The sequence below is a fragment of the Plecotus auritus genome (genome assembly GCF_963455305.1).
Source record: "Plecotus auritus genome assembly, chromosome: 2".
In the NCBI taxonomy this organism is placed as follows: Eukaryota; Metazoa; Chordata; class Mammalia; order Chiroptera; family Vespertilionidae; genus Plecotus; species Plecotus auritus.
The window spans coordinates 154281626-154300853 of record NC_137771.1 but is presented as its reverse complement, the minus strand read 5'-3'; the positions used below and the strand labels follow the sequence as shown (position 1 = coordinate 154300853).

Genomic DNA, 19228 nt, shown 5'->3' with positions numbered 1-19228 from the left:
GAGAGAAACACTGATGTTTTGTCTTACTTATTTAGGCATTCATTGGTTGCCGAAAACCTTGGCCCATTGGGACAACATGCTAACCAACTGAGCCACCTGGCCAGGGCTCTTGCTCTTTCTTGACTCCTTTCCTGCGCCTCCACCTGTGCCTGTTGGTAAGGAGATTTTCTGCCTCTCCACTTTAGCTCTTTTTTTCAGTACCTCTCAGTAGTAATCATGAAGGGAAATTATCCATTATTTTTTGTATAGTGATTTATATTTTACATACCTATTATCTTATTTTAGCCTAAAAATAACAACCTACGGAAGGTAGACTGAGAGTGTTTTATTTCCATTTTATATATGAGGAGACAGATCCTTTTCCTTTTGAATGTGAAAAAAATCGCATTTGTAGTCCTGCTATCATCACAGCCATCAGCTTCAAGGCCGGATTGTTGTAGCAGAGGACCAGGGGATAGATGAGCTGAACTCAGGTTCTTATTCTTTGTTTTCTCTTGTACTTATTGCAGTAAGTATAGCACTGAGTTAATAGCATGGCCTTTGGACTAGAACAGCAAGAAAACAAGTCTCAGTTCTGACACTTAGTAGCTGCATGTTATTGGGCAAGTTACTTGACTGTTCTAAGCTTCAATTTCCTATTCTAAAAAGATGAGGATTATGATATTTATAACTACTTCAATAAAATAATAGTCAGAAACTATTTAATTCCCAGGCCATCATTATTGTACTTACACTTATCTATTCCAACTGGGTATGTTGTTCCAGTATTTATTCATTCCTTCAACAAATATTTGTGTTCACTGTGTACTAAGCATTGTGCAGTTAATCAGACACACACAGTCCCTGTGCTCAGTGGAGTGTACCTAGCAGAACGTCCAAGTTCATTTGGATATCAGAATGTACACAAGAGAATATCTAAGAACATTCAGATGTCAAGAGGTCAGGATTTTGATGAGAAGCTGAAGAGACAGTGAACCGCGGCAAGGGAGAAGGAAAACCAGTCACATGTGCTGCTGCCTTGAATCCAAGCCAAGAAAGTGTTTTAAGATGGTGGTAGTGATCAATTGCATTAAATTCCTCTAAGAGTTAGAGTAAGAGAGACCTGGAGAATGAAACTTTGATTTTGGCCAAATGGATATCAGGGGGGTGAGTGGGGTCTTTGATAAGGGCAGCTTTAGTGAGACGCAGGAGAACAGAAAATAACTACTCAGCGCATGCATCCTTAGCTCATGTTCGCTAGAAGTCTTCTGTTCTGAAAGAGAACATTCATCTTTTGATAAAGTGGTTGACGTATTTAAAATGAGCATTGTTAGTATTGCTATACTTATGATCCTAGTTTTTACCATTGCATCAGAATGCCTGAAATATGTCCTTTGAACTAGCCTATTTATTGCTAGCTTTTTCTTTTTTTTTTTTACACTTAACATTGAGTATGGCTTGATAACCAGGGACAAAAATTCACCATCCTATCTCATTTTCCTTATACCCAGCTTTTTATAATGTTTGAATAAAAATACAACTCTTGTTGGTCTGATAAGTTGTTCAATATTCTGAGCATTTCCAGCTATTTTAAGGATCTCCCTTGCTACCATTTCACAGACATCTTTTAACAGGACACTTACTTACTTTTCCAGACAAGAGAGGGACATCTTCTCTTCTAACATTGGCATAATTGATTTCTCATAAAGTATGGAAGAGACAACCTCTGAGTGATTTGGGTTTTTGTGATCTTAAATATTAAAGTGCATGGTGACTCCTGGTATTTGATTTCCTGTTTGGGGAGAATGTCGAGAGATTTGAGAGATGGGTGTGAGCTTGCTTTTGAGCTTTATGGTTGGGGCTAGGGTACCGAACTTAGTGGAGAATCACCTTCATGTTTGACACAGGGCACAAGCTCTCTCTGGAGGTTATAAATGATATTTCAGCCTAAATTGGTTTTTCAAATTGCTAGAATCAAAGAGAATACATTCAGAAAGATTTTGACATTTCTTTTAAAAAGGTTTAAAATTTTGCTTTCATTAAATAATTACCAAAAAAAAGAATATGTAATAAAATCTGTGATTGCAATATGTGGAATACCAGACATTTGGCTGCAGTTTTTCTCCTTGTTATTATAAACACATGACATAAAATAAATCTAGTATCTTAATTTTAGAAAACAAACTTAATGAAGATTTAGGGAACTGCTGGATTGTTTTGTTTTTTAATTTAAGTGCAAGTATTTTGTAAGTGATGAAGCAAGGTTTTATTGTTCCACAAAGCCTTGCCTTAAATCATATTTATTAAGATTTGGCTCTATTGGTGACCAATAGCAAATCCTTTCAACATTTGAAAAGAAAAAAATGCTACTTGCTTATCCTTTTGATTTATAAAGAGATAATAATAAAAATGAATCTCATCAAGATTTTTTTTCCTGTGAAAGGTCCTCGGATGAGAACAGTTTTCTAAAGCTAGTAGCCGTCTTTATCTGCTTTTTTAGCCAAGTGTGATAATAACATGCTTTTCACCTAGGGATGAGCTACCTGCCTCGGGTAGATGGACCATGAGCAATTTGGGCCATTGCTTCATTATGTGAGACAGAATATGTTGTCATTAGATTCACTATACCATTTACACAGAACCTTTATTTTGGAGAATCTGTAAGTGCTTGCCTGTAATTGAATATTTGCCGTGGGTCTATAGGGTGAATGCTATGAAGCCATTTTCTTCTGATAAACGCTATTCACCAAACAGAAATTATAGCTATCATGTTTAAAGATATATGCGTCTATAGGAAAGGAATAAGGCCTCCAGTTCACATTGTGCCATGTTTTTGTGTGCATTGCCTTGGGAAATAATATTTTTTAAAATATAGGTAGTATCTACAAAAGATAGCAAGAGCAGATGATTTGCTTCTCACTACTCACATGTGCTAAGACTCCCAGGAAGAGTTTCCCTGGGCACATGAATCAGTTTAATAATGATTGCTGCCAGTTGGTGGCTAGACATCAGACTGCCAGCCTACTCAACAGTGTTGCCATCTGCTACTTGGATTCACAGTGTGCTGCTGCTATGCACCACCTCATTAAGAACGGGACCCTTGTGAGCCATAGACAGTGGCTTATTCAAGTGAGCTGAAGCAAGCTCCTCCCCACACTGCTTTAGTAGAGGCTGCACGCATCTCATTTTATTTGGAAATTTCTCTATGCTGACCATGCAGCCTGAGTTCACCGTCTCTGATCATATCAGTGCTAGCCTGTCAGTCCAGCCCCTTCTTTCAAAGTAGTATTAAAATAAAATTATTATTTCAAAGATTTGTAAAAAAAAAATAGTCATTTCATGGTTTTTGGTAGCACAATTATATCTTGAAATGATGTTAGTCACTGGCTTGCCAAACACAAATATTTGAATAAGGTAAGTGTATTATAACCCCTCAGACTTGTTTGGTATTTTCTAGTTCTGAAGATGTTTTAGTTTTGTAAAAATCCTACTGCCTAGTTTTTATTTCTTGGAAACTGATTTTCAGAGGTTTTCCTTATGCTTTTTCCTTTTCTTCATTCACTAAATATCCAAAAGCAGCTGTGAATGCAAAATATTTGCATTTGCCAGACAGAAATGATTACATTTTATACAATACTGACCCCACCTTAGACATTTAAGCATTATAGAGGAAAAATAAAAATTGTTTGTGTAGGTTGTATAATATTTAGATTCTCTCCATCTGTTTTAATAATGAATTCTTGTAGTACTTTAAGAATTAGACAGTTATATCTCAAAATAGGGCTGGTATTAAATTTTAGAGGAATCCATAGGGTGGTGTTCAAGACTTGGGCAACTCTCCCCCACTCCCCACACAAGTACTTACCCAGTGATCTGCATCCAAAAATGTGTTTCTTAAACCTTATGCTTATTAAGCAGTCTGTGAAGAAAGGATTTGGTAGGCAAACAGAATTGGGAAAAGGCACATCTCAGACTGGGTTTTCCAGGATTCAGACTCTGAGATACAGTTTAACCTGCAAGGTGTTTTTTAAGAATAGCTCTTGGGCCCAACACTTGATTAGGTAAGGGCAGAGGCTGATTTGTAATGCAGCTCCAACAGCCACCATGGCCAACACCATGGAGCTCTGGAGTCGGAATGACCTTCAGAGTTGTCCTTAGATGGGCAAAAGAAGAACTTTGGGCTTTGCACTGAAAGGTCACTGAGTATGGGCAACCCCATGAAGGGGTGTGCTTAGGTAAGGTGGTTCTGTGCGGCTGAGGCAATTCCCAGAGAGGGCTGACAGCTGTAGGCTGCCTGCCTGTGGACAGTACTCCCAGCAAATGAGGAGCAAGTCCTTCCTTGAAGTGGGATCTGGGCCATACATCACAATGCTGCCACATGGGCCAGATCAATTAATCTGTGCTAGAGAGTTGCACTAAACATTCACAGGAATGGCTTTGAGAATCTGGTAACTGAAGAAACCTTCCAACATTGTTTCTTTCCTGACATCAGTTCATATCCTATGAAACTAGTGTCACAGGACATCTATCTAATAAAAGAGTAATATGCAAATTGACCATCACTCTAAGACACAAGATGGCTGCCCCCATGTGGTCAAAGTTGGCTGCCTCCATGTGGACACAAGATGGTCACCACAGATGGCTGGAAGGGGAGGGAAGTTGTGGGCATTTGGGGGTGACCAGGCTGACAGAGGAGAGCAGTTGGGGGGGACAAGGACAGCAGGGGAGGGCAGTTGGGGGGGTACCAGGCCTGCAGGGGAGGGCATTTGTGGGTAATTAGGCAAGCAGGGAAGGCAGTTAAGGGTGACTGGGCCAGCAGAGGAGAGCATTTGGGGGAGACCAGGTCAGCAGGGGAGGGCAGTTGGGGGGGACCAGGCCTGCAGGGGAAGGCAGTTGTGGGTGATCAGGCCAGCAGGGAAGGCAGTTAGGGGTAATGAGGTGAGCAGAGGAGGGCAGTTAGGGGAGACAAGGCCAGCAGGGGAGGGCAGTTGGGGGGGGGGGACCAGGTCTGCAGGGAAGGGCAGTTGGGAGGGAACAGGACTGCAGGGGAGGGCAGTTGGGGGGGCAGGCCTGCAGGGGAGAGCAGTTGGGGTATACCAGGCGTGCAGGGGAGAGGGCAGTTGTGGGCAAGCAGGCCTGCAGGGAGGGCAGTTGGGGGCAGTACCAGGCCTGCAGTGGGGGACAGTTGGAGAAAACCCAGGCCTGCGGGGAGAGCAGTTGTGGGCAATCAGGCCTGCAGGGAGGGCAGTTAGGGGTGACTGAGCCAGCAGAGGAGGGCATTGGGGGAGGCCAGCTCAGCAGGGGAGGGCATTGGGAGGGAACAGGACTGCAGGGGAGGGCAGTTGGGGGGGGGCAGGCCTGCAGGGGAGAGCAGTTGGGGTATACCAGGCCTGCAGGGGAGGGCAGTTGTGGGCAGTACCAGGCCTGCAGTGGAGGACAGTTGGAAAAAACCCAGGCCTGCAGGGGAGGGCAGTTGTGGGAGATCAGGCCAACAGGGAGGGCAGTTAGATGTGACCAGGTCAGCAGAAGAGGGCAGTTGGGGGGAACCAGTCCAGCAGTGGAGGGCAATTTGTGGGGACCAGGACTGCAGGTGAGTGAAGTTGGGGGCATCCCGGCCTGCAGGGGAGGGCAGTTGTGGGCAATCAGGCCAGCAGCAAGGGCAGTTAGGGGTGACAAGGCCAGCAGAGGGCAGTTGGGGGAGACCAGGCCAGCAGGTGTGGGCATTTGTGGGGGGACCAGACCTGCAGGTGATGACAGTTAGGGCGGACCCAGGCCTGCATGGGAGAGCAGTTCAGGGGAACCAGGCCTGCAGGGGAGGGCAGTTGGGGGTGACCAGTCCAGCAGGGAGGACAGTTAGGGGCAATCGGGCCGGCTGGGGAGCAGTTAGGCATCAATGAGGCTGGCAGTGGAGTGGTTAGGGGTTGATTAGGCTGGCAGGCAGAAGTGGTTAGGGGCAATCAGGTAGAGGTAGGCAAGTGGTTGGGAGCCAGCAGTCCTGGATTGTGAGAGGTATGTCCAACTATTGCTGGCGGTCAAACATCCCTCAAGGGGTCCCAAATTGGAGAGGGTGCAGGCTGGGCTGAGGGACAACCCCCTTCTGTGCACGAATTTCGTGTACCAGACCTCTAGTAATTGGATAAATGTCTCCCTCATCTTACAGTGCCTTGCAGGTTGTGTTAAAAGAACTGAATACAGATAGTTTGCTCTAGGTTCTCTTCCCCTTTGGTGTTGCTGTATTAGCTTTTAAGTCACATACTCAGGTGTATGGGAAAATGACTTTATTTTTCCATAACTGAACTTAATTTATGTCTTAAGTTCTCGTTTTGCCAGGTGGTACATGCACACCCCTTTCTCCCTTAAATCCTTAACTTCAGTCATTTTCTAGGTATACAGACATTATGCTTTAAAATGATTTAATACAACATTTTCTCTTCTACTTGGGATTGCAGCTAAGCTCCAAGGAACTTAAGTCATGTCATAGCCTTGGGGGATACAGTGGATTCTTGATGGGCATCTGTCCACAGCTAGCATGAATTGAGATTAACCCTGTTATTTTTTGGCCTTTACTGACATCACCCTCCGTGCTTACACCTGATGAAGTGTCTGTATTTCCCTCCAGTACCTCTTCAAAGAGTTCACACTGCATCTTAGGCCAAGAAGGTCTGTCAGCTCTTGGGGTCATTTCCCAAATGTTTTCAACCACACCCAGAAAACCATTAGCTTGATCCTGTGGCCCACAATGTCTGTGAAGTAGTTTTGGATCCATCAGTCTAGTTACTCAGTGCAGATATTTCTACTCCAATTTCTAATGCTGTAGTGTCTAAACAACACAATGGAACTTTCTCAAGATAACCAGACAGGAGGTAGAGTACCGGCTTCTCCATTTTTAGCACATATACATTTTTTTCTAGGGGTTCCATTATGCTCTAATTTAGAATATTGAATCTCTCTTCTGAAACTCTCAGCAGCAGTTATCTCTTTTGCTTTCTCTCCAACTGTGATTTATTTTCTGCTCACTTAGTGCTGAGATTTTTTTTTTTTTCTTCTTTGAGTGAGTTTGGAGAGGGTAGTGCATGGAGGAATTTAGCATCCCTCCAATCCTAAGTTTTATGCCATGATTTTGTTCCTTGCAAATGCAAAAGCCAATCACCAACCCTTTTTTTTTTAATGTTTATTTTGATGAATTGTCTATGGCCTCTGCTCCTCAAGGCATAAAGCTTACAGAATTAAAGAATAGTTTGAGGGGGGATGAGTTTGGATGGGAGCCAGGTGCCAGGGTAGGAGCAAGGCATTTGACTGTGGAGAAAAATACCCCCAGTTTTACTCAGCTTTTTTATTCCTCAACAAGGCAATAGGTAGGTGTCCCCTCATGAGATGTCTTATCTTCTTTCCTGGCTGCTAGGCAGATGACTTGAGTTAATGCAGCATAACCTCTGTTGAAAAGTGCTGGGCCTGATAAAGGAAGAAGATGATTATACATTAAAGGAGCTACAAAAATAGCATGTACCACCAGGAGCCAGGGGAGTCTTCCTGGTATTGGATTTTGAGGGTGCTTTATTTAGGGGACCAGAATATAAGATTACAGAAATAAAACTTATTTATTTAGGAGTACTTTATTGGGACACAGGATTTATCATCTTAGCAAGAAACCCTGGGGATGGGACAGATTCACTGATAGGGTGTGAAGCATGATATTGTTATGTCCAACACTGAGTGAAGTGAAAATCCTCAAGTTGTCCTGGTAAATTGTAGAAGTAATAAAGATGCTGAGAGAAGTGGTCATGCTGGACTACATATATTGTGAGGCTAGAAAATTCATCACATGATTTTGTTCCAAAGCAAGGCCCAGAAGACACATGATTCACCAAGGTCACCAAGAATGTACCTGTGAGAGGCCTGAGCATCATGGGTTCAGTGTTGACTCTCCTTTTTAGTTCAGGACTGATTGTGCATGAGGTGTTCACAGAACTGGGCTTCTTAATGTCATTCAGGGTGATTGGCCCTGAAGTAATAGAAGACCGGTGCTTAACTACCCAAAGCCAAGAGGCCATAATCAGTGTCACAACTGGAGGGGCAGTGAAGGGGGTTTGACCCTCGGGGTGTTTGGGAGATTTTTGATTGAATAGAACACTCCTACAGCCAAAATGGGTGGGCAAGTAATAAAAATGCTGCTTAACATACATAAGCAGGAAGGCAAAAATGGAAAAGGAGGAGGGTGAGGGCATTGGCCCCAAATGACATGTCACAATCCCTTGTTCAGTTCCAAGACTCAAGAGAGTTTTCAAATATGGAACCCACGGATGGAAGAGGGTCCTTCAGAGGAAGGAGCCTGCTATTCAGTGGCAGGCATAAACTGTGATGAATCTCCAAGTTCTCCATGTGGCCAATTGCTAGGGTGATAGTACACTGAGAAAGGGTACTATCCAGACATTTCAAGGATTACTGGACATAACATCTGAGTTGACAGTGATATATGGAAACCCAAGCAGCATAGTGACACTCCCTTAAAGTGGGGGCTCATAGGGACCAGGTCCTGTGGTACTGGCTGAAGTCTGGCTCACAGTGGACACATTGAGTCTATGCACCCTCAGTTGTTCATGTCTACAGTGCCTAAGTGTGTAATGGGGAATGACTGTAAGACAAATAAAGCCTTTGGCACATGAGGTAAGTTATCATAGTGGGGAAAGCCAAATGGAAATCTCTGAAACTCCTCCTTATCCCAGACAAGATAGGAAACCATAAACATTTGGCTAGGATTGGGGAGGTGGAGCTTATTGGTGGTCGTCACGATTTTTCCATTCACTTTGCCAGTCTGGGCTTTGAAGAAACTGGACAGATGGCTGTAGACTAGTACAGGTATAACCTAGTATTAGCCCTGATTTCAGGTGCTGAGCAGATGTGGTATTGTTCATTACTAGTGATAAAGAAGGGCTCAGGTACATAGTATATACCCAATGATCTGGTGAAGGTGTTCTTTTCAATCCCAATTTGGAAAGAGGATCAGACACAATTGGCTACATTATAGCTATGTTCAGAAGTGGCCTTGAAGGACAACAGAACGGGCAAATATTTCTAATAAACAGAGCTGTGAATGGCATACCTGGTCATCTGCTTTGTGTGGAGAACTGGTTCTAGGTGAGAATATGTATACTTTCCTGGGCAGAGGCTAATGGCTTGGCAATTTGTTCAGGGGCTGGATGGAAAAAGACTGGAAAATTACAAGGAAGTCTGGTGTAGAGGTATGTCGACAAACATATGGGAATGGACATAGAGCCTTCAGATTTTTATTTCACACCTTAACACCGACTAGAAGGCAATTATCATTGATGGGATACTAAGCACTTGGCCAGTGGAGAATGTTATCAGCCAGGCTTTGTTATCAGACCCTGAACTGGCACAATGAACACATGAATGAAGTAGCTGGAATGGCAGAGCTGGAAGTTATAAATGGGCTTAACATATGGACTCTCATTTACTAAGGCTGATCTAGCTAAGGCAGTCTCATGTCCATACTGTCAGCTACAGAGACCATCACTGAGCCCTCAACGTGGCACCGTTCTTCAAGTAGGTTAAATGGTCTCATGTTGCAAGTAAACTCTAATGGGACTCTTTTATCCTGGAAGGACTAGTAATTTGTTCTTATAGGGATAGAGCCTAGTCTAGGTATGAGTTTGCTTTTATTACCTGCAGAGCCTCAGCCAGCATCACTATAAAGGATTTACACAGTATTTGACCAATTCATAATGATGAAGGTGCAAGAGTGGGCCCATGACCATGGGATCCCCTGGTCTTATCACATACAGCACTGCAGTCTTGTACCTGCAGCCACTCATGGAATGCTACAACCATCTTCTAAAGGCACAGTTAAAGTATGAGCTTTGGGGTAACATTATGACTACAGTGGATTCATTAAGTCGGGAACTTTCTAGTACAAAGGTATTATAAGAGTCAAATACAGTGGCAAAAGGAGTGGCTTCAGTTACAACACTCCCAGTGACTTTTTGTTGGAAGCATTTGTGCTTTCTTGCAACTCTGCCCTCTGTAAACTTGGAGGTCTTGGTTCCCACAGGGGGCATACTCTTCCCAGCGGCTACAGTGGGTCTCACTGAACTACAAGAAGTGGTTGCCACTAGAGCACATTGTACTCCTTGTGCCCAGGGATGTGCAAGTGAGGAGTCACCATATCCACAGAGTAATTGACCACCATGAGCAGGAGGTTGGGCTCCTCCACAGTGGGACAGGGAGGGATATGTGTGGATCCCTGGTGAGCCACTTGGTTCCTCTTGTTGCTCCTTTGTCCCACTATAACTGATCAGATGCACATGGCAAACTCAGTCCAAGAAGGGTGTGTTTACTAAGGTTTCAGACCCCTGAGAAATGAAAGTTTGCATCACATGACCAGGTAAACCACCAAGAACTCCTGAGGTGATTGATAAGTGTGAAGAGGTTCCCAAGTGGGATAGTGGAGGAAAAAGAGGATGAGAACCACTTGCAGCCCTGAGATCAGTGACAATGAATGTAGTTCAGCCTACTTCTGCTAAGTTTATGCTCAAGAAAATGGGGCTGTTATAGGAATCATGGAGGTCTTTCTCCCTGAATAGTGCTCAGGAGAATGATGGGCTATGGCAGCCATGCAAGTGCACCACCCAGATCTGCTGAGGGGAGCTCAATTGGCTGAGGGCCCTGTCTGCTGCTCTCTGAAACCATTGGTATTTTCATGCCAAGGCTACAGTTCCCATAAGGCTTTTCCATCAGAACAATGAGCAGAGCGGGTATAGGAATGCAGCCGATTCATGTGTGCAAGGGGCAACTTTGGCTTGAGAGTTTTTCATCAGCCTAACCCTTAACTTCCTTGGAATTGTGTTGCAGTCGAGATTCTGGCTACTTTAAACTTCTCCTTTCTTTCAAAGGGGTTAGACCAGCCGTGGGCAAACTACGGCCCGCGGGCCGGATCCGGCTGCTCTATCCGGTTCTCTTGCTCTCCCCTCCGCTCCTTTACTTTGAATTTATATTAGTTCACACAAACACTCCATCTATGATTTTGTTCTGGCCCTCCGGTCCAATTTAAGAACCCATTGTGGCCCTCGAGTCAAAAAGTTTGCCCACCCCTGGGTTAGACATACAACTGTCTGAAGACTTCCTCCTCTGGCTTCCTATTTCAACTCTCACAGGCATTTCCCCAAATAGATCTCTTGTAAATCTATTTTTGCATGTGCATCTTGGAGGACCTGAAATAACACACTTGGACTTTGTTCTGACTGATAGAGACCTTGTTTTGACAGGCAGTTACTTGTGGATCAACTTCATACTGCTCAGGTTGGTTTGTAAGCTTTTTTTTTTTTTTTTGGTCATGTCTAGTGTAAATTTTACCATTAGGCTGGCTTAACCCTACTTACACAAGGTGTAGCCTTCCTGAGATCCCAATGAATGTCAGGAGTTCTGAGTGAGGGCTCTCCACAATGGCTGGATGGAAATTAAATGTTTCCCATTCTTGTGCTAGTGTGGGGCATTGTTAAGCTTAGTGTTCAACAATGAACATAAAGGGATCTGTATGCTGATTTCTAGACTTTTTTTTTAATCTGCACACCTTCTTCACTGATACTCTGCCCTGAAAATTCAAGCCATCTCAGTTTTACTCAACTTGTCTTGGTCTCCCTACCTCAGAAAGACTGCTCTGCTTCAGCTTCTCCTCCTGCAATGTCATCCAGTGCTTAAATCTAGGCAGGCAGGGCAATTGGAGGGTCACCTTGTTTCCCTCCCTCAGTCATCCCACTTTTGCTGCCAGTTGTCCAATGTCTGAAAGACTGCTTCAACACTCCCCCCGCCCCAACCCCTGGTTCCTGGGAATATTGATAGCCAATCTTTCTGTGAAATTTTTAATATATTTAGAGCTATAAATTTCCCATAAACATTTGCTTTCACAATATCCCATGTTTTGGTATGTTGTATATCCATTAGAATTTATCTGAAAATATTTTCTGAATTCTACTGTTATTTAGCTTGCCTCATGGATCATTCGGAGTGTGTTCCTTAAATTATAAGAATTTGGGAAATTGTTTTTATCTTTATGTGATTTCTGGCTTAATTCATACTCTATATTATTTAAATATTTGGAAATTTGTGATCAATTGAATGGTCAGTTTTGGTAAATGTTGAATGGTGAACCTTAAAATATTATGTATTCTAAAATTTTTGGATATAATGTTTTATATTATATCTTATTCAAATGTATAGTGCCTATACATAACAAATGGTAGCTCAACACATACTGAATTGAATAACTCAAAGGTTTTATCCTATTGATGGCAATTCCAGATCAAATAAGAAAGGATGATGAGGCCATTACAAGAGTGTAGGCACAGAAAAAACTATTTTTGGTAAGGTGGAACCTCATAGAGGAAGCTTGAATCAAAGCATGCAATTTCCCCCTATTCCAACCAATATTAACGCCAACGCTTTATGTGATAGAAATTACCCCAATATTTTTCCTTCTTGTGTTTTTACCAATTTTTCTTGCATTGGTTGTAAGCTCTGTATTGTTAATGCTATGTTACAGTAGACAACACTATCTTAGGAAAAGTTAATGACATTGACTCATAAAACCCATGGAGACACAACAAAAGGTTCATTTTATTTCTTGAAACAATTCATGATTGTTTTCTGAGATTACATGAGTTTAGAAGATATCTAGTATTCAATAGTCTAATTTTTCAAGTACAATATATATAATTTTTATTTTCCAAGTTCTCATGTTGCATTTTGCATGTTCATGTTCTATTTCTTACAAAAATCCCTCAAGGTTAAAACTGTTATTAATGTACATATTCTAACACATTTAAACTTTCCACTTCTGCCAACCTTGTTCTGGATACTGAAATTTTGATTATAGAAAAAAAGAGAGAAAATAGATTTGGACACAGCTAAAAGCATATTCTGTAGGCTTATACGATGTCTGCTGTGCACTGTCTCACATCTCTTCAACCTCCAGTTCCAGCCACCACTCTGGTGAACAGTCTGGGCAGGTTTCCCCCTGTTCTGTGCTGACAGTGCCTCACTCAAGCTTGGACCAAGGATCTGGCTTCCTATCTCACGGCTTCTCTGATGTGGCAATGAGTGATGCTCTGGTGCCAGTGAGGCTCTCCCAGCTTTGCAACCACAGGGCTGGGGGAATTAACACCAATGGGAGCAGTTCTCAACATGTAGGAGATGGGTGCTGAGAGATAAATGCTTCTCCCTGTCAACCCTCAGGCAGACAGTTCCAACACAAAATTTAATAAGGATCCTGAGAAGGTTCTTCACTAAGAAACCATTAACAGTGGTGGACACTTGATAACACTACCTTATTTTGCTTGAATTTTCTTTCCCCTTTCCCCCTGTTCACTCCTCTCTGTCATTCCTGCTCCCTAGGATTATATGACCAAATAGAATATGTCTGCCTCTGTCTCAGACTCTGCTTTCAATAATAATGTAGATTAAGAAGACAGTAGGTAAGTAGGTTGTTGGTAGATTATATAATGCAGGAATATTATTTCCCTCCACTCTGCACATGCTACAAAGAAACATTCAGTTGACAGCAGTTTATGGTAATTTTGATGATTTTCCATCGTTTTCCTTTTTTGGAAGGTCACCATCCACCCTGAAGCCTGACCACCTAAAGAAAAACAGTTGGTACAAATTACCTTCTAATTGAATAGACAGACTTCTCTGTGATGATACTCTAAGGGGTTTCTCTTTGTGAGGGGGCCCTCAGCAATTTGGTTGGATACTCCAATCTAATAAGGAGAAGCCCTCAGTGTACTTAATCAGAACGAGCTTTTTGTTGCTTTGGCAACAACCATATCACATTTCTTATTCCCCTTGGTAAAAGCCTAGAGCTTTTATTACTATAATAATCCTTTTTTGCTGAGAAACTCAAGCAAACCTTAAAAATATAAAAATTACTAGAATACAATCAGGACTTTCTTATTCATGAAAAACTGAAGAAATACCCCGAAAGATATAGGGGTTATTAGCAATAAATTAAGGTGTCCACATGCCCAACCTGAGAAAAATGTTAACAATTAGAAATTTTTACAAATTCAAGATATTGAAGAAACAGTAGAGAACAAAATTGGTAAATTCCCCTCCCCTCTCACCAGAACTTATGCGGAAAATGAGAAATAAATTAAATAACTAAATACATAGCATTTCATATAAAAGGTATAGATAAAAATAAATGGGTGAAGGTGGTCAAAAAGTACAAACTTCATTTATAAAATAAAAAAATCCCTAGAGATGTAATGTACAGCAAGGTGACTAAAGTTAACAGTACTATATTGTATATTTGAAAGTTGCAGAGAGTAGATCTTAAAAGTTCTCATCAGAAGTAAAAACATTTTATAACTGCGTGGTGATCATTTCTCTATATATTCAAATATAGAATCATGTTTTACAACTGAATCTAATATAATAATGTTATATGTCAATTATCTATAATAATAAAAGCAAAATATGCAAATTAACTGAATGACCAAACGATGGAACAGCAGAACGACCATCTGGATGACCATGCTATGACATGCACTGGCTCCAGGCCAGCCAAGGTGGGTGCAATGTGATTGGTCGGGGGGCCCAACCATTGCCCCAGAATCGCCCCACAGAGGGAGGCCCAGGCCACCCACCAGTGATGCTATGGTGGGTGTGCAGGGCCAGCCAGCGATTGCACCCCACGCCTGTCTCTTGCAGAGGGAGGTGACCGGTGGCGGGGGGCAGTGCTGCACAGGTGGCAAGCAGTGGCAGCGGCGGGGGCGGGGCCAGCTGCTGGCAGCCAGGGGAAGGAAAGCCCCAATAGGCCCGGATTGCAAGAGGGTACAAGCCAAGCTGAGCGCCCCCTATCCCTGTGCATGAATTTTGTGCACCGGGCCTCTAGTATCTGAATAAAAAAATAAACTAGGGATGGGGGAAATTGTGTACAAGTTTTTTTGTTTTGTTTCATTTAAACTACAGATCTCACTGAGAAAATGACATTTGAACAACAACCTGAGGAGGAGAAAAGGGTCAGTCACATGGGTATTTGGGGGAGGAACACTTGCAAAGATGAAAAAGGAATCCTAAGAACTCTGAGATAGAAAGAGACCAGTGTTGTCTGAGAGATGTGAGCATTAGAAGCTCAAGTTAGAAAGGGGTTGGAGAAAGGAGGCAGTGACAGGTCTTGTGAGAGAGGGGTTCACAATGGATGCAGGGTATACTACACACCGAGGGAGTATTTTGAAAAACATCTGGTATTATTATGATTGGTTGATACTACTGGCCTTTAGTAGATAGGCAATATGCATGTTAAAAGTACAGTAATGCTCCCAAAAAAGTACTTTCCTACATTTTGTACAACTGTAAAGTAACCTACTGCTCATTCATGTAGATGTAAAACTGTATAATTATTTATGATAACATCTAAATTTCATTCATGGTAAGCTAGGTGATTGGGACCAACTCTCCACTGAAAACAAGCAGACATCTTGGGTAAAATATATTTGATCAAATTTGAAAAGCTTTCGTGAATATTTTTTTCAAATATTTTTCTGCCCCATACTCAGTCTTTTTGCTTCTGGGAATACAATTTCATGTCTGTTTGATTACTTGATACTATTCTATGAGTCATGGATGTTTTATTAAAAAACTTTTTTTCTCTGTGTATTTATATTTGCATAATTTCTAGTGACCTGTCTTTAAGTTGATGATCCTTCCTACTTTTGTGTCCAACTTACTGATAATACCATTAAATAAGTTCAGATATTGTATTATCCAGTTCTAGGACTTCCATTTTGTTATTTTAAAAATATATACATTATCTGCCCACCCCGTGTGGCTCACTGGTTGAGTGTCCATCCATGCAACAGGAGGTTATCAGCTAGATTCCTGGGCAGGGCACATGCCTGGGTTGCAGGTTCAATCCCCACTGGGGGATGTACGGGAGGCAGCTGATTGATGTTTCTATCTCTCCCTCCCCCCCCCTCTGTAAAATCAATAAAAACATATTTTTAAAAATAATATCTGTATTTTTCTTGAAATTCTCTATCCATCTTTTACATTCTCTTTAGCAAGATTTTTTAATATATCTGTCATGTTTATAGTTTAAAGTCCTTGTTTACTAGCTCCAACATCTGTACTGATTTATTGTTTCTATTTATTTATGACAAAGGTGACATTGCAGAGCAGTGGGGAAAGGACGGTCTTTTCAAGGAAAGGACTTGGGTCAATTGGATAGCTATATGAAAAAAAATTTAACACCTACTTGATATTATACTCTAAAGTCAATTCACATGGTTAGCAGATCTAAATGTTCAAAGAAAACAGCATGTCTTTAAACACTGAAAATTTACATTCATTAAAATTTGACAATGAAATAGTTAAAATACAAGCCACAGATTAGAGAAATGTGATTTTTTTTTTTTTTGCGTCTCTCATAAATGAAAATGGACTCACATGTAGAATACATAAGTGAGGTAAAAAAGACAAACAACCCAATAGAAAAATGGGATAAAGACCCAACAGACACTTTACTAAAGAGGATTTCTAAAGGACTAATAATCACATGAAAAGATGCTGTTCTTTTTCATTCGTCAAAGAAATGTAAATTGGAAACACACAATCACCAAATGTTGGGGAGGGTGTGGAGCAATGAGAACTCATTATACACTGCTGATGGGTGTATAAATTTGAAAAACTGCTTGGCATTATCAGCTATAGCTAATGATAAACATAACCTATTATGGTCCCAGCTATTCCACTTTTAAGATATATATCCCAATAGAAATATGTATCTCTGTGTGGGACATTTGTTTCCATTGATACATATCATACAGATAACACAGAGTAGTATTATTAATAATTATCTCACACCTGGAAATAAAATGAATTGAACACTCAATATCAGTGTAAGGGACCAGTCACAAAATACCCCATATTATATGATTCCATTTTATGAAATGTCAGGAATAGGCAAATATATAGAAACAGAAAGTAGATTAGTACTTGCTTAGGGCCAGAGAGGATGGGGATTGTGGGTGTGATAACTAAAGAAGTATGGAGTTATTCCGAAATGGAGTTGTTCTGAGATTAGAAAATGTTCTAATATTGGTTGCACCTGTCTGTGACTATACTAAAAACACCAACGAATTGTACAATTTAAATAAATGAATTGTATGGTATGTGAATTATATATCAATTAGGTAGAAATTAATAAAAAACAGTGTAAAAGAAAAATAAGTTGTGGCATATTCATATAATTGGATGTCATACAACATAAAATAAAGTAAAAATTTTCAAAAGATCTGTTACAGGAACCAAAGTGGAAGAATCTCAAATGTAATATGAAGTGAAAGAAACCAAGTACTATATCATATTTATTGAGTAATTCATTTAATGTGTAATTCAAGAACAGACAACATAATCTGCGCATTTGCGCATAAGAGAATGGTTGTATTTGGAAAGTTGTCCCTGACTGGGCAAGGGGATAAAGGGAGCTGGGAATGGTCTGTGTTTTTTTTTTTTTGTGTGTTTTTTTTGTTTTTTGTTTTTTGTTTTTGTTTTTATCTCCACGGTGGTTGCAAAGGTATATTTATGATAGTCTTTGAAAGTTCATTGAAGTGTATATTTATAGTTCGCCCACTTTTCTGTATTTTGTCCTAAAATTGACTGTGGCAATATACTTCAATAAAAGTTTATTAAGAAATATTTGTAAAAATCCAGTTATTCAATAAGTTGTCCTATTAATAGGCATTGATAAAAATGGACTAAAAGAATACATAAACATTTAAATAGGGTTTTGTGTGTGTGTATGTGGTGGGGGGTTAGTTTTAGAGAGAATTCTTATTTCCTTCTATATATTTTTCAGTGTTTTCCAAATTACCATAGTAGACATATACTATATCACTAGAAAAAATATTTTAAAATACGTTTGTTTGCAATACCCCTCTCTTACTTCTATACTAATTTAATCACAATGTAAGGACTTTGGCTTTTGCTCCCAGGAAGGAAGAGATTGTCATTTTAGAGTAAAGGCGGGTGTGGCTGCTGCTCTGGGGTTTCCGGGTGGCCGGGTTGACCGCCAGAGACTCACCCGCGGCACCCAGCAGAAAGGAGGAGCAGAGGAGCAGGTGTATGGACCAAAAGATTGCGAACCACACCTGGGCAGGTGGATCGCAGTCCTCATGGAACCTGAGTCCTTGCAGCACACTGTGGTTGAGATCCAAGCTCCAACCTCCGAGCTGGGTAAAGTGAATGGTCAGAGTCTCATCACTGTCATCCTCATGTTTTTGAAAGGCCCGAGGCGCTAAGAGTTGCTTTTACATTTTATGAGGTTGTTAAAAAAGAAAAAAAAAAAAAAAAAAAAAAAGGCAAAATAAGCGACGGAAACAGATCCTGGCCTGCAAATCCTAAAACATTTGTCATCCGGCTCGTTATACAAAAAGTTAGCCCTCTTTGATTAAGGGACTCAGGCTGAGAAATTTTACGGTATTTTGGAACGTTACCTGTAAGCTCTCGCGGGCGGGAAGCCTGGGGCGGGATGAGTGCCAGGGGCACTACCCCTCCGCGGGATCACGGGATGCAGTACCGCCCGGGCTCCTCACACACAGGGAGTCGCCATCGAGGGTGGAAACGCGCCTCTGCAGGGTCCAGCCTGGCAGGGGGTGGGCATCGCGGGCCCACACGCGACTGGCTCCTCTGCGCGGGGGCTCCGAAAGGATGGGCGACGCTCCCTGCAGCCGTCGGCGGATCGCAAAGAAGGTTTCCGGGCTTCCCTTGGGAAAGCATGGCTGTCATTCCGGAGAAGCCCCCACTCCCCATCCCGGGAGTTCCGTTTTCTCTTTCCTGTTGTGGCCGCCGAGCTGCTCTGCGCGGTGCTCCAGCGCGTGGGTAACTTTTGAAGGAGCGCCGCGTGGGCGCGGCCGCTGGGCGCATGCGCAGTGGCTTCCCCCGCAGCGCGCTCTCACCGCGCAGGCTCCGCGGTCAGACCCGCTGGGGAGGCGTGGTCCCCCCCTCCCGGTGTCCAGGCTGGAGGAAGCCAGGGCGGAAGGGCATGGACAGTGTCTCTGCTGAGCAAACTGAGAATTAGCTGTGTTGTGAACTTCGTAACCCTTCACCTTTAACCATTACTAACGTTTGACATGCGCAAAAGACAATTTCATTTCATCCAGCCTGCTGTCCCAGCACCTGGCCCCTGAGAAGAGGGGTTCTCCTGAATCAGGGTTTCTCCATCGGGCGCTGTTAC

The 19228-nt window shown here is 42.1% G+C and overlaps 1 protein-coding gene across 3 annotated transcripts in view; it reads right to left on the bottom strand.

Moving 5' to 3' along the window:
• The window catches only part of CCDC54 (coiled-coil domain containing 54), a gene marked incomplete at its 3' end in the record, with an annotated part of 132521 nt that extends 113617 nt beyond the window's left edge, over window positions 1-18904 (bottom strand). The window contains exons 1-2 of one of the 3 annotated variants that reach the window (XR_013959878.1): window positions 18489-18904; window positions 7158-7431 (exon numbers count right to left, since the gene is read on the bottom strand). Of the gene's footprint in view, window positions 1-7157; window positions 7432-11331; window positions 13631-18488 lie in introns of those variants that run through there. The other 2 variants (XR_013959879.1, XM_080655223.1) reach the window with 2 other exon arrangements.
• Between the last annotated feature and the right edge of the window lie 324 nt (window positions 18905-19228).